The sequence below is a fragment of the Euprymna scolopes genome, chromosome 10 (assembly GCF_053919585.1).
Source record: "Euprymna scolopes isolate OS-2025 chromosome 10, ASM5391958v1, whole genome shotgun sequence".
In the NCBI taxonomy this organism is placed as follows: Eukaryota; Metazoa; Mollusca; class Cephalopoda; order Sepiida; family Sepiolidae; genus Euprymna; species Euprymna scolopes.
Window position 1 is genome coordinate 42,831,904 of NC_136491.1, and position 6,337 is coordinate 42,838,240.

The 6,337-nt window shown below is 36.5% G+C and overlaps 1 long non-coding RNA gene across 1 annotated transcript; it reads left to right on the forward strand.

Annotated features, from left to right (window-relative positions):
- The first annotated feature begins 2,303 nt into the window (after positions 1-2,303).
- On the forward strand, positions 2,304-3,436 carry LOC145285950 (uncharacterized). The gene is made up of 2 exons (XR_013869085.1): positions 2,304-2,946; positions 3,207-3,436. It is a non-coding gene; the product is annotated as an uncharacterized LOC145285950 (long non-coding RNA).
- The last annotated feature ends 2,901 nt before the right edge of the window (positions 3,437-6,337 follow it).

A 6,337-nucleotide genomic window follows, 5' to 3' on the forward strand; every position in this document is an offset into this window, starting at 1 on the left:
CGTGATGTTGCCAAGCTAATCAAAAACCTTGATTCGAGTAAAGCAACTGGCCCTGACGGTATTCCAATTATAGTACTCAAAAAGACTTCAACCTGAACTAGCGCCCATACTTACAAAACTGTTTAAACGTTGTCTTAAGGAGAATAGTTTCCCATCACCCTGGAAAATTTCATCAGTATGCCCTGTATTTAAGAATTCAGGTGATCACTCATCCCCCTCTCAGTACAGGCCAATAAGTCTTCTGTGCGTCATGAGTAAGTTGTTGGAATCTGTGTTAAATACAGAAGTAATCAACCATCTCAACAATAATAACCTTCTTAGTGATACTCAATATAGTTTCCGTTCTGCTAGATCTACAGCAGATGTGCTTACAGTTATATCTCATAGGATTAGCATATCTCTCGACGGAGGCTACCTTTCTAGAGCAATTGACATATCTAAGGCCTTTGATAGGGTATGGCATAAAGATTTACTTCACAAGATCTCTAGCTATGGTATAGCTGGAAATGTCTTCTCAATTATTAAATCATTTCTTTCTGATAGGTTCATAAGAGTAGTAGTTGAGGGGCAAAAATCAGAAGCTCACAGTATTAATGCTGGTGTCCTTCAGGGGTCCATCCTGGGCCCAACTCTTTTCCTGATCTACATTAATGATCTTCCAAATCACATCCTTACATCATTTGTAGAAATTTATGCTGACGACACTACCATTTATGGTACCACATCTAAGACAGTAAACGACCAAGTTCTCTCTGATTCTCTCTCCTCTGATCTCGAGCACGTAGTACAATGGGGAAAGGAGTGGCTGGTTACTTTTAATGCATCTAAAACCAAGCTTCTCTCTTTACATCATCAACATTCTGATCCACATCTGGCATCAATTGAAATGAATGGCTCTCGTTTTCAGGAGGCCTCAAGTTTTGACAAGCTTCTGGGCTTGACCATTACTCCTGATCTTAAATGGAACACGTACATCAAATCTGTTGCCAAGGCCGCTGGAAAAATGGTGGGATCTTTCTATCGATCCAGTAGATATCTCACTGCTGATGCAATTCTCTATCTATATAAGAGCCAGGTACGTCCAAGGATGGAATACTGTTGCCACATCTGGGCAGGAGCTGCTAGAAAGGACTTGTCCTGCCTTGATAGAGTTCAAAATAGACTTTGTAGCCTCGTAGGAGATGTCCTTTTCTCTTCCCTGCAACCTCTTTCTCACAGAAGAGATGTTGCGAGTTTGTCTCTGATGTATCGTTATTTTCATGGAAAGTGTTTGACTGTGCTTAAGTCTATGGTCCCCCCTCGCCAAACTTTCACAAGAAACACTCATCTAGCTGAAAACACTATCAATAATTCCCCCCACTCTTTATCTATGCCTAAACCTAAACGTAGATTCCATGAACAAAGCTTCTTTCTTAGAACTGCACGCCTGTGGAATTGTCTTCCGTTTTTCTGCTTTCCGGCTGACTACAATATGGTTGTCTTCAAGTCTAACGTAAATAAGTTCTTGATGAGCCGTTCCATATAAGTTATCAAATTAACCGAATTTTCATTACTAATGATTACTATATTGTCCAATTTCTACTGTACACTCTTTAACCCTTATCCTTGAGTGGCCTCTTGGCCTTGATAATGTGAGGATTCCTGTGTAAAAAAAAAAAGAAAAAAGATTGGCGCATTACTATTCGCCAAATAGCCCAAGATGTCAAGATTAGTACAGGGTCTGTGGAAACTATCATTCATGACCATTTGCATATGCATAAGGTGTCTGCCAGATGGATTCCCAGGTTGTTCACACCATTCTAGAAGTGAGAACACGCCGAGTGCTTGAGGATGAATTTGGAGATGTGCCAAGAAGATGAGTCAAAGTTTTTCAAAAGACTGATTACACAGGATGAAACCTGGGTCTATCACTATGATCAATGCAGTGGAAGCACTTGGAAATCCTCCCTACTCTCCTGACCTTGTACCCTCTGACTTTCACCTCTTCCCAGCCATGAAGTTGTTTTTGAAAGGAAAGCGTTTCCCAGATGATGTAGCCTTGATTTCTGAAGTCACGTCATGGTTGGAGCACCAACCTGGGGTGTTCTACAAAAACGGTCTCCAGAGCTGCATCCTGGGTGGTTCCTATGTAGAGAAAGACTAATAACTGTGCCAAGTTTCGTTGCTCTACTGCTATGGGAAGTAGGTCAGGGACATTACTTATTGCACGCCCCTCGTACATTCAGACCGTATAGGAGGTTACATTTTCATCAAACACTTATATATAAAAACAAACAAATGAATAAAAAAAACATAGATAAATTGCAAATGACTTTTTATTCTAGTTTTACATCAAATATAAAGACAACTGTTAAAATTATCCACAATAAAAATCCTGGTAATTTTTTTTTTGTTCCCATCAAACAGCATTGCTTGCATATATGAAGAAAAAAAAAATTTCATCAATTTGAACCAGTTTTTTTACATTTTTTTTTTTTTTTTATTTCAAACATTTACCCTTGAAATAATTTTATAGCTGCCAAAAACTCTTAACAATAAGTAAATGTCATCCATTTTTTTTTTTTTTTTTTAACTGAAAATTCAAAAATGAAATGTTTTTTTTTTCAGGGAGAATGTATTACAAAAACACACAAGATAATGTGACAATGTAATCCTTACAATTTTTATGAGGACTGTGGAGCCGAAAGTCTAAACACTCGACCTTGATTCCTGAAATAATCTTCAGCAAGTAATAATTTATATACAGGGTGAGGACGATATATGTTCCTAATTTTCAATTGTTAATTTTATTTATTTTTTTAGCTTCTTGTAAGTCTTCACAAAATGACAGTGACTATTTTCCCCATTATATGAATAATTTAGACAATTAGATATTTTAACAACACATGTTTTATTAGTGCATGTGAATGACGGACGTTGTAAGTGGTAGATGCTTAGTCAGAGGGAGTGGGTGAAGAGAGCTGAAAATATCTTTGGCCAGAGTCAGACCACCCAACATATATTTTCTTTGTTGAAAAAAACAAAAAAAAAACAAAAACCAGTGCATTACCTCATAGAATAGTCCCGCTGGGATCGGCTTCGTGAGAGAAACAATGTCCGAAGACTAGTTGAATATTATTTTATGTGAATGTCTCCTCTGAGCAGCTGAACAATAACCATCAACAAAAAGGCCAAAGTCAAGCAGGCATGAAGAGATTCCGGAGGAGGAGGAGGAGAAAGAGTGGGAGTCAGAGATGAATGTTGGAGAGCGGGCAGTTGATTCTAATGAGACCTGCCAAGGCAGTTGGATCAGTGTTCCTTTCTGAGCAGATTGGGTCCCTTTTGAGGCTCTCAACCAAGGGATCCTGTGTGTTGTTGTAATGTAATGGGACTTATGTCTCTGGTTGAGCAAAGATTCTGAAAGTCTGCCATTCAACTTTGGTGAAAGAAATGCAACTTATCCAAAATTTTCTATATATTAATATGATAGCGTGTGTTTGTCTGTCACGCTTACATCTTTTTTTTCTTCAGAGTGAGTTAATTGTTATGACCTTCCATTTCTTGTAATAAATAATTTTACCAAGAAGTCTTCCTAAGTTTCGGTTATAGCTGAAGGAACTCAAATTATATATATATACATACATACACACACATTTTTTTTTCTTCGTAGGTTTCAGTTTCAATTCAAGCTGATGCACCCAAGTCAGATGGACATTTATTTTTGAGATCACAACTTTATAAATTCTAAGAATAGATAGAAAATTTACTCTATAATATATACGAAATCTGCATAAATTAAAATATATTTAAACATATTTTACAGGCTATGCTGGGCGTCCCTGCTAGCTTAGATAAATATTTTTGCAGTTTTAACAAAAGAGCTACAATAATATCAGAGTGTCTCCACAGAATTTCATATGTAATATATTGATGTTGACAGAGTCCATTGTGGAATTACCACAATTTATAAACAATAATGTTTACTAGCGGGACACTAGTAAACATTATTGTTTATAAATTGGACTTGTTTTGTTTTGGATGAAGAATTCTTGTTAGGGCATTGACTGGATAGACCTTAACTTGGTACAACAAAGATGATGACAGCTAGGTGAGTGCACAGGTTATATTGCCGCACATATTTGTGGAAGAGACACAAAGTTTTCCTTCAAATCTGCACCAGGACAAATAAGATTTCCGATTTGCTCATGGTCAGTAGGAGGATGGTAGAAGAAACCAGAAAAGAACTAAAAGATTTAGATTTAACTGGGTATGACCTTAAAAGACCTCTAGTGGTGAGGCCCCATTTGGGGGCTGTGGAGTTGCCCCTTAGTTACCATTGTTCCCAGGTTCATTTTGGTCCAGAGTAGTTACACCTGTTAGGGCATCAGGTGCTACTAGATCAGGCTGTCTGAAGATATTGGCTACTTTACCAAAAATACACCAAACCTTACAGGCGACTGGAGACCACCTAAGAATTTAATATTCCCTCGGAATTTCCTCTTTTGCAGGAAGCCGGTTCAACCCATTTAGGGTGAATGCCATATAACAACAACTACAAGGTGACATCAGAGAGAAAAACGTCAGAACAGTGTCGTAAAACGTGACGGTAATATCATTATGTCAAAACATTTTTTACTTAAGTTGAACATTGATAACTACCTCCGCATTTTGAACAAGGTAGTGAAACCCTAGATTGACTAGATAGCAACAAGTGGCAGCAAGATTTACTGCCCTGCTGCACCAACCGATAGATCATATTCCAAAAGTCACATAAATTAATCAAGTAGTTGATTTATAAAGAAAATCATTTTAAAGCAATTAATGGGAATTCATAGGCATTACAACATAAATCTAACAAGTATGAATCATTGCTAAGTTTGTTTCTTGAGATTGTTTACAAAGTGGTGGCACAAGACAGTCATCCTTTCAGTTACTCATAAAATTTGATTTTCTTATTTAAAAATGAACTACTTGATCAATTCATATGATTTTTGGAATATGATAGTTTCGTTTCTTCACTTCTGTTTCTTAATATTGGGGGAATTCAACCTCTTTGATTTCTTTGTGTGGGTGCACTGTAGAAGAAGACACCAACAGATCAAGCTGCAATACAAATGAGGAGCTAAAGTTGGGAGACGGTGATAAAGATCTATAGCTGGTTCCGAGGATGTAATCGCAACAAGTTATGAAAACAACCTGACTTGTTTGATGAATAAATGTTAAAAAAAAAATGAAACTACTGTGATATTGTTTCGTTGAGAGTATTCTTATGAATAAAATCTCTTATTTTGTCTTTTACCCTTCAAATTGCATGAGCGAGGTTTCTGACAAAAGGGGAAGAATTGCTGTTTTCTGGGTCGGAATTTGTACGTCTAACTCTTATGATTAGCTATTTTTGATCTTGAAGTAGTATTTTTTTTTAGTTACATCCATAAAGTGGCTTCATGTCTTGTCTGAAGTGATTTCTATAAAAAAAATAAAATAAAGATTAAAAAAAAATTATAAAAGACCACAAAATAGAATTTGGAGAGAGTTGACCTGCTGAACTTGGAGAAGTGGAGAGTAGGCTTGCATAATATCAGAAAACGTGTGACCTCCAAGCAAGAGAAAAATGGCATTAAATGAATAGAAGATTTTCAAAACATTTTTATTTACAATATCTTCATATGTTTACCATTGTTAACATTTTACTGTTTCTATTCAGTATATATAATACTCAGGGGGATGGGGTGGGGGCTTTTCTTCCCTATCAGTAGCCAACAGTTACAGTTGATTGGCTGGTTACGCTGCTGCTGCTGATTGTGAACAGTCTGCAGACTTTTATATATAACAAAATGTCTTAACTGTTTTGCATGAGAAAAATAAACTGGAATATTTTTTGATTAAAAATAAAATGTTTTTTCTGAATTTACTTTCAGAAATTATATTTGCTAACATTAAAAAAATAATCTATTCATAGTTTATTCAATTACATGAACTATGTTGGTGTTTTTACTGATAAATATGTCCACATTATATACCTTTTTCAATGCATTGACCTCTGTAAGATGTTTCTTTGATCATTGGTGAAAAGAAAACTTTAATTTATGTATGTACTAGCGGGGGGGTACCCGGCGATGCCCGGGTGTCTTGAGGTAAATCAAAACTCCGGGGGGGGGGGGGGGGTAAATAAAAAAAAATGTTTTGGTAGGTAAGTATGAGAATCGAACCCGTACCCTTGAGTTGGAAATTAATGTGAAAAAAAAAAACTGGGCGACGTTACCCATTAGGCCACCGCGACATACATACAACATACCCAGGTTTGAATTTATTTATTAAACTATAAAAACAGGCGTGCGCAATAAAAGTTAACTCTGTC